This window comes from Acanthochromis polyacanthus, chromosome 5, assembly GCF_021347895.1.
Source record: "Acanthochromis polyacanthus isolate Apoly-LR-REF ecotype Palm Island chromosome 5, KAUST_Apoly_ChrSc, whole genome shotgun sequence".
Lineage (NCBI taxonomy): Eukaryota > Metazoa > Chordata > Actinopteri > Pomacentridae > Acanthochromis > Acanthochromis polyacanthus.
In genome coordinates this window covers 41,577,767-41,587,323 of record NC_067117.1, presented here as the reverse complement: position 1 = coordinate 41,587,323, position 9,557 = coordinate 41,577,767, and the positions used below count along the sequence as shown (strand labels likewise).

Genomic DNA, 9,557 nt, shown 5'->3' with positions numbered 1-9,557 from the left:
CAAGGTGGAAATGACTTCAGTGGAGAGCTGCTCAAAGAGAATTTTAGGATTTGTTGGGTTTATTTGTATGATTTTGTTTCGCGTTGACCTCACCGTGTGAAATCACCTGACGTATGACACTTGTTGTGAACTTAGGAGTTGAATTTTGCCACTGAATAAATCACACAATGTAAAAAATGTTTTTTTTTACAGTTTTAGCTAATGTTTTTAACAATTCATTTTAGTTATTTTGATTATTTTAAAGATGTTCCTTGTTTTGTAAAATTCCAGATTACGGCTTAAAAAAATACAGGAAAAAAGTAATATTATACATGGTAACTGTAAAAACAAACAAAAAAAATCTGTAAATAGTTTTTGTATTTAAGTCAACAAAATTACTATCATGTTTCCATACATATATATATATATATATATACACCCCCTGTCAAACGTTTTGAGACACTTTCTCATTCCAGTAAATTAGAAACTGTCTCAAAACATTTGACAGGGGGTGTGTATATATATATATATATATATATATATATATATATATATATATATTACAAGTACTGAAAATTGTATTTTACTTTCATTTTATGGAATTTTTCAGTTCTGCTAAACTAAAAATAGCTCGTGAAATCCCGAGAATTTTTCTTTGTTGCTGCCAATAAAATAAAAGAATACATCCAAAACAATGTCCACATCAAAAATCTGTATGTTTGCCGGAAGGTATTGTTTTCACCTGCATGGTCTTGCTTGCTTGCGTGTTTGTCTGTAACACTTTGGTTTCCGCGCGATAACTCCATAAAATATTGATGTAGCCTCACCATATTTGGTACACAGGTGTACCATAATAAGACACAGGTCAAGTTCGCATTTGGTGACCGTGACCTCATTTTCAAGGTCACAGGGGTCATCTTTGTCGCCGGGCGGTCCAAGTTTGGTAAAACTTCTAGTTACAAATAGTTTTTTTCTTTTACATTTTATTCTAAAATCACTGTATTGAAATCAGCAAAAATATAATTATTTTACAGATACTTGTTATTTAAAAGAAATGTTATGTATATTAAGGACTTGAAAATGGTAAAAAAATTTATACAGTTGGTTTATAAATTTGACGTGTTGTTAAATTAAAGATAATATCCAGTAAAATCGTAGGAAAACATATTAATTTACTTGTTGACTGTGGAAAAAAGACATGAGCCAATTCTGCAAATAATTTCCACCTTCAAGATTAGCATCTTTACAAACAGTGATTTCTTCTTTTACTGTATGTCATCATAAAATGACACCAGGATTTACTTAAATCAGGACATCCACCATTCTTTAGAACATTACAGTTTTTTATTTTGTTTTTTCTGGCATCTTTGCTGTCAGATTTTCAGTTGTTGTTTTTTTTACCCCAGTATTGTTTCTCACAGAGCACTTTTGATCCAGAGTACAAGGAAATAACAGAGTTTTCACAGTTGATAGTTTTGGGGGCAGAATTTCCTGATCATCTTCAGTTGTACTGGAACCAGGAACAGATGCCGATGCTGATCTTTGTCTTTCATTTGTTCAGCATTTTGTTCATTTAGAGCTGCATAGTATTTCTTGTGTTTCAATTTAAAATCATTAAACTCTTCAGCTCTCTCTCTGGCCATCTCTTCGAATGTCTTTTTCATAATATTTAGCTCAGTTTTGTATCTTTCTTCTAATTCTTTATGTTTCCTCTCCTCTTCTCTCCTGATTTGATCTCCTTCTACACTTCTCTTTCATATTCATCTTGTTCCTGCTCTAACTTCTTCTGAAGCTCTGTTTTTCTTTCCTCCTCCCGTCGTCTGTCTTCATCTTTTTGTTTATATCGTTCCCACCACTCTCTTCGTTCTTCCTCCTAGGCTTCTTGTTTCTTTCTCATCTCATCTCTGAACTCTTCCAGTTTTCTGTCAACGCTTTTCTTTTTGTCTCGGTCTGATTGAATGTGTTTTGTCCAACTTTTCAAGTTCCATATTCTGATTCTGTCTGTATTCTTCTTCCTCTGCTTCTCTTTTCCTTTTCTCTTCTCTCTGATCTCTTGTTCTTTCTTTCTCAGCTCACGCTCCTTGTTGATGTTTTCCTCTATTTCATCGAGCTGTCTTTGTCTCAGTTTCATTTCCTCTTCAATTTTTGCTCTCTCTTCTTCTATTCTTCTTTTCATTTCTTCTTTTTCTTCCTCGTGTTTTCTGCCCAGTTCCTCCATCATTCTCTTCATCTCTTCTTCCTTCTCTTTCAGGATTTTCTCCATTTCTTTCTGTATCGCTGCTTCAGCTTCTTGCAGCATCTCGTTGGTGAAGCAGCTTCCTCCATTTACCTTCACCATGGTGTCGATCTTTGTTATCAGCTCACTTACTTGCATTCGGTTTTGTTTATCATAGTTATCAAACACGTGGTATCTTTCTCCACAGTCAGAGATCAGCTTCTTGAAGGAATCATCACATTCGCGAATGTAATATTCAGTGGACTGATTCTCATGTTTTAGTGAATCTCCTCCAGTTAGAAGAATGATGGTGAATTTTTCTGAATTCTTCCCAAAACCTTCTTTGATGAGTTTTAATGTCTCCTTCTCCTCCGGTGTGAATCTGCCGATCTGTACCACCAGCAAGAAGACATGTGGTCCTGGAGACAGAAGACTGATGCATTTCAACATCTCTTCAGTTACTTCTTCATTAGACAAACTGTTGTCAAACAGTCCAGGAGTGTCGACAATGACAACAGGACGTCCGTCCACTTCACCCCCAGACTTCTTACAAAGTTTGGTGACACCTTGTTGGCCTGCTTTGGTTTCAAACTCTCTTCTTCCCAGAATGGTGTTTCCTGAAGAACTCTTTCCACAGCCAGTCTTCCCGATCAGAACAATCCTGAGACTCTCTGAGGTCTGCTGCTCTTCATCAGCTGTGAAACCAAACATAGTTATTTAAAGTATGAACTTTGTGTAGAACAGGGTTTAGGAGAATCAGCTAAAACAAAATAAAGAGGAAATACTGACCTTTGACCACATCAGATTTTTCAGTTTCTTGATTTCAGCCTGTTGGTTGGTGATGACTGCTTCTAGCTGTAGGATCTTTTCCCTTTGGCCATGAGCAAATGTTCCTGTTGTGTAGCTGTGAGGTTTCTGATCTGACAGTCTCATCTTGTCCACTTGATCCAGCAAGCCTGGGATCTGATGCTTGTCCTTCATGTTGACAACAACAAATCTTCCTCCACAGCTCTGACAGAGCTCCTGGATGTCTCTGTTCTGTCTGATAAAGTCAACAACAGCTGGAGCTGTAGGATCTGACTCCACAGTGAATAGAATCAGGGTGAAGTCTGTGACTTTAGAGCTGAATGTGTTCTGGATGGTCTCTAACTCTCCCTTGTCTTCATCAGTGAGGGGACCCACAGGTAGGACCAGGATGAAGGCATGGACACCTCAGGATCAAAGAGGGAGATACACCTGAATGATTCCTCCATCACTGCCTCCTGAGGTTTTCCATACAAGGCAGGCAGCTCCAGCAGGGAAACCCGACGTCCACACACCTCTCCCTGGGTTTTAACACACTCTGATGAGTCTTCAGGTCGACCAAACTTTCTTTGTCCCAGAATAGCGTTGACTGTTGAAGTCTTCCCAGTTCCTCTTCTACCACACAGGACCAGGTTTAAAGCAGACTTGGTCTTCTTTTTTCTTCAGTGAAAGTGAGGAAGGTTCTCTTGTTTTCATGCACAATGTTCTCAATTTTCCTCATCAGTGATCCAAAGTTATCTTCAGACATGTTGTAATATCTTCCTCCACAGTCTATCAGAAGTTGATTAACATGGACATTCATTTCAAATTCATGTGTCATGATGACCATGGACTCAGGATGGACTCAGGGCTCAGGATGAACTTCAGAGATTTTCTGTTTTCTTCAGTGAAATCTGAAGGTTTCACTAACAGCAGCAGAACATTTGGTCCAGGAGAACAGAGATCCACACATCTATTCATCTCTTCTCTCATTGTTTCGACAGACAGACTGAAGACGTCTGGAGTTTTCACTACTGTTAAAGGTTTTATGTTCCATGTTCCATAAGCAGCTACACAATGTTTTCCTCCAGGGAATCTTTGGACAGAAAACTCTTTCTTCCTAAAGATGATGTTTCCCAGTGCTGTCTTTTTGTCATCACTTTCTCCAAACAACACAATCCTGGGTTCATGTGCTGGAACAAAAATAAACAAATAGGAATAAAAATGACCTTCCAGGATGACAATAAGAATATTTTTAATCACTCTACATTCAGCATATTCATTAATCAGTGGTTCTAGTAGAAACATTAGCAGGATTTCTTGCTCTAAGTTCTGCTGCTGATAATCTCAGTACAACATGAGCTCTTGTTATTCAGCGTCCACTCAGAGCAGCTACACAACACAGACTACAGATGTTGAGGTGAGGATATTATTTATCTGTAGCTGCTTCCATTTGTTAACTTCAACTATGAAGGTGAAATGTAGTTTCAGGTTTTAGTTCCTAAATGAACCAGACCTTCAGAGGATTGTTAAGACAGCACAGAAAATCATCGGCTGCCCCCTCCCCTCCCTGATGGACATTTACACCTCCCGCTGCCTTAAAAGGGCAGAAAACATCATCAAGGACAACTTCCACCCTGGTTCTGACCTGTTTGTCCTGTTGCCCTCAGGAAGGCGCTACAGGTGCATCAGAACCAAAACAAACAGACTCAAAAACAGTTTCTTTCCAAAAGCCATCACCACTCTGCACTCTGAACTCAAACATGCACTGACATCCCAAACTACCCCCCCCCCCCCCCCAAGACTACCTCATAACCGTCTACTGTACAATACGGACTATTCTAATTGCAATATCACACTGACCATGCACTTTTTTATTCTTTTATACTGTTTTAACTGTTTTACCTTATCCTTTTTTGTGATTTTTATTACATGTATCTTGCACTGATGGAGATGCTCTAAATCTCATTGTACTTGTGTATAGTGACAATAAAGGCATTCTATTCTATTCTATTCTGATTCATAAAGTTCTATTCTTTTAGCTGTGAGCCTTTTTCAGACTAATATCTGAGGAACAAATGGAGCTTTTCATGACAGCAGACACAAATATCATCAAGTGCAGCAACATAACCACGCATCAGACATTTGTGTTCAGGTTTTCACGTCATACGATAGTCAAAATATTTTCTGCACTTACCAACAGATGGACCAGAACCCAGATTAACAGGAGATTCTTCTTTTTGTTTTAAGTTGTGATGGTGATAGATCAAATGATTTCTATTGTTCTTCTCTACAATATCCTTCAAGCTTGTCAACAACTCTGGAAGTTTATGGTCCTCCAGCCTGAGTGACCTGGATCCACATCGTCTGATCATGTTCTGTAAGGATGCCTGGTGTACGTAAGAATCCCATGAACCTGGACTCTTCTGTCTGGGTTTTGATATCAGAACCAGTGAATGATCACTGAATAGTTCCAAGACTCTGCAGATACTCCGTCTTTGTTCCTCAGTGAAGTCTTCAGGCTGTAGAACCAGCAGGAACACATAAGGTCCAGGATCAGAGAGTCTCACACAGAGTTCTACATGTTCTCTTAGTTTGTCTTCAGAGATGTTTGGATTCAGCAGATCTGGAGTGTTGATGGTAATTACTTTTTTCTCCTTTATTTGTGCTCTGATGATTCGAAAGTAGTCTGGTTCATCCTCAGTGTCAAACACAGGTTTTATTTCACCCCTCCTGACTGCCAGAGGCAGTTCTCCTCACTGAATATCTCCATCTCGCGCAAGCGCAGGCCGAGTATTAATATCAACAAAGTCACGTGTGACCCCGGACGACCCGTGGCAGGTATAACTACCGGTGTCATCCGGGCGCTCATTCCCTTGACTCTTCTCGCTTGCGCAGGTCACCTGCTGATAGCAGGGGCTAATAATAGCATTTTTGAGGAAAGGGTTGTCGCCGGTAGCCTCGAGACTACAAGTCGGAGTCGCGAGCTGTTCGCCCTCCAGAGGCTGCGACAAGTTTCCCGTTTTTGGAAGGAGCGGCGTTTGCCTGGCGTGGACGACCGGTGAGAGCGTGCAGAGCTCGACATCGCCTGTCTTAAGAGGTCAGCGACGGTGGCGTTCTTGCTGCCCGTTCTACGAGACCATGTAAGTACGGCTTCTACTTAGTTAGCAGGGGCTAGGTGCTGCCAAGAGCGCGTTCGCTCCGTGTAGCCGCCTCTATTGGAGCTAACTCTTGGCGTGTAGCGACTCGGGTTAGCTCGCTGCCCCTAACCGAGGCCAGTGACAGCCGTGCTCTCGCTGCCCTCTCGCTGACGCTTGTGAGTGTTGCACAGCTAGCGTGGTGCTCTCGCTAGTGCTAGCTGTTGTTGTACAGATACCAGTGACGGCCGTGCTCTCGCTGCCCTCTCACTGAAGCTTGTGTGTGTTAAACAGCTGACACAGTGCTCTCGATTGTACTGATTGGTGTCGTGTGTGTTGCGCAGTACCGTAGTGCTCTCCCTTGTTCTAAAGACAGCCGTAGTGCCGGTGACGGACGCGCTCTCGCTCCCCTCTCACTGCAGCACATGGTTATTACGCAGCTAACGTAGTGACTCTCGCTGGTGCTAGCTGTTTGTGACTTCCTGTGGCTACGCCATGCTAAGCTCCCATTTCTGTGCTACCTGTATGGCCCCTCTTCACCCTGAGGACGGTCACGATCTCTGCCCTTCGTGTCTGGGTATCGAACATCTGAGGGAAGGTTTATCGGAAGACCCGTGTATGAATTGTAGCTTCATGCCACGCATGTTGAGGGCTGCTAGACTGTCAGAGGTGGAATGCTTAGTGGGGGAAACAGGCCCCCCTCAGTCGGTGGTCCCATCTCTTTCTCGGCCAGACCGGTCTCGGCGGAAGGCGTCGGAGGCTCTGGGAGGCCCCCCGCGTAGGAAGAAGGCTAGGGCGGACACGCTGTCTACTAAGGTGGATCAGCTGTCTAGCGAGTTGGCCCAGATGAAGTCACTCCTCCTGTCTCTGCGCCCTCCTGTTGGGGAGGGGGGATGTATCGGGTCTCCCCCAATGCCGGAGCTGGCTCCAGAAGAGGACATTATTTCTGTGGTGGCTTCGGCTGCACTTTTCAACGATGAGGACGGTGGGAAGGGGCCCTCCCACGCCTCTGGCTCGGGTTCCCGTTCGTCGGCCCGTGGTTCGGTGAGGGGGTCCGAGGATGACTCGATGGGGTCGATACTTCGTATGGCCCTGGCTAGATTACACCTGGACTCGCAGCAGCCTGACCAGCCTCCTGCCAGCGCCTTTTTCAGGCGCGCCTCAGCTCCGGCCAGCTTTTCGGTTCCTCCCTCCGGGGAATACCTGAGGGAGCTGCAGGCCTGCTGGAGGGACTCGAAGGATAGTCCCCCCGGACGAGGCTCTGAGACCTGAGGCCAGGTGCCCCCGTCAGCAGTGTAGGGTCACTGATGACCTGCTGTCCAGGGCATATGACACAGCAGCACGCATGGGCCGTATTGGTAATTCCCTCTCCCACCTCATGCTGGCCCTGTCGGCTTCCCTGCAACAGTCGGCTGCCGACGCATCTACTACCAGCCTGAGCGACGCCTCGTTGCAGGCTTTTGCCCTTATGTCCCAGGAACTGGGGCGCCTTATGTCCACCTTAGTCCAGACCCGCCGCCAGGTATGGCTGGCTCAGTCACCCCTGTCAGAGACATGCCGGAGGACCCTCCGTGCAGTCCCAGTGGAACCTGGGGAGCTGTTTGGCTCGGCGGCGGTCCAGCTTCTGGAGCAGACGGTGAAGGCCGACCAGACCAGGCGGCAGTTCTCAGGGCTTCGCAGAGACATGCCGCCTTCCGGCAGGACTGGAGGTCACGCAGGTGTTTCCCGTGAGCGCCCCCAACCGCTGTCTCAGCCTTCCCATTATAGAGGGCCTCAACGCCCCACTGGGGGACGAACCCGCTTTCGACATGGCCCCGCTGATTTGCCCCGTGATCATCGTGCCTCAAAGCCCTCACGGCGCCCCCCAAGGCCCCAGGAGGCCGGGGGCGCAGGAACTGAGGCCTCGGGGCCGGCGGTCGGTCTTTTCTCCCAGCAGCAGCAGCTCCGCTGCTGGGCAGCCTGTACTTCAGACCCCTGGGTGTTGTCCACACTGACCCAGGGTTACAGGCTTCAATTCCGCCGCCGGCCCCCAACTTCCAGCCGGGTCCGGATGACTGTCGTCACGGACCCGGTGAAGACTCAAGCCCTGGTCGAGGAGCTGTCCGCCCTCCTGTCCAAGGGTGCCATCGAGCCAGTGGACCCCCTCTCCCGGCCCAAGGGGTTCTACTCGACCTATTTTCTGGTAAGCAAGAAAGGTGGTGGATTTCGCCCTGTCCTAGATCTCAGGGGACTGAACCGGTTTTTAAAGACTCTGCCATTCCTCATGTTGTGCACGAAGGATGTTCTTTGTACTGTTGCCAAGGGGGAGTGGTTCACTTCGGTGGATCTGAAGGACGCTTATTTCCACATTCCGATCGCGCCTTGCCACAGGCGGTTCCTGCATTTCGCATTCAGGGGCCACCACTTCCAGTTCACAGTACTTCCGTTCGGGCTCTCTTTGTCCCCACGGGTGTTCACGCGCTGCATCGCTGCGGCCCTTTCACCCCTGCAGTCCCGGGGCATGAAGATCATGGCATATCTGGACGACTGGCTGATCTGCGCACCGTCCCGTTCTCGGGCAGTCCAGGACATGGCCGTCCTCCTCTCGCACGTGGCACAGTTGGGACTCAGGGTGAACGGAGAGAAGAGCTCTCTGTCTCCTTCCCAGAGTACAACCTTCATAGGGCTAGCTCTGGATTCTGTTGTTATGAGGGCCCGCCCGTCACAACAACGGGTGGATGACATCCTAGGCCTCCTCCTTCGGTTTCGAGGAGGGGCAGCACTGCCTTACGGCCTTTATCTCCGCCTTCTGGGCAAACTGACGGCCGCATCTGCTGTCGTGCCTCTGGGCCTACTGTCAGTTCGCCCCCTGCAAAGGTGGCTGAACAGCTTTCACCTAGATGCCAGGCGGCACAGGTGCAGGAAGCTCAGGGTTTCACGGGGCTGCCTGAGGGCCCTGTCACCGTGGAGGAGCAGGGCCTATCTGGTGCAGGGTGTCTCCCTGGGTGCCATCCCATTTCGTCGGGAGACGGTGGCTACCGATGCCTGCCTTTCGGGTTGGGGGGCTGTCTGGCAGGGCAGGATGGCTCAGGGACGGTGGTCAGCCCGGGAGTGCCAGGAGCATGTCAATGTGCTGGAGCTGCGTGCCATGCACCTAGCGCTCAGGACTTTCATGCCATACCTCAGCGGGAAGCACGTGCTGATACGGTCGGACAATGTCTCTGCTGTGTTTCACATAAACCACCAGGGGGGTACCAGGTCAGCCCGTGTGCTGTAGGTGTCGCAGGATCTGCTGAGATGGGCAGCCCCCCGCCTGGCCAGCCTCCGTGCCATGTATCTGCCGGGGGAGCAGAACCTGGTCGCGGATTTCCTCTCCCGTCAGAAGCCCCTTACGGGAGAATGGCGGCTTCATCCAGAAGTGGTTCAGTCCATATGGGGCATGTTCGGAGAGGCGGTGGTGGACC

The 9,557-nt window shown here is 47.3% G+C and overlaps 1 pseudogene; it reads right to left on the bottom strand.

Moving 5' to 3' along the window:
- Positions 1–1,401: 1,401 nt before the first annotated feature.
- On the bottom strand, positions 1,402–4,790 carry LOC127534174 (GTPase IMAP family member 8-like; annotated as a pseudogene).
- Positions 4,791–9,557: the final 4,767 nt, after the last annotated feature.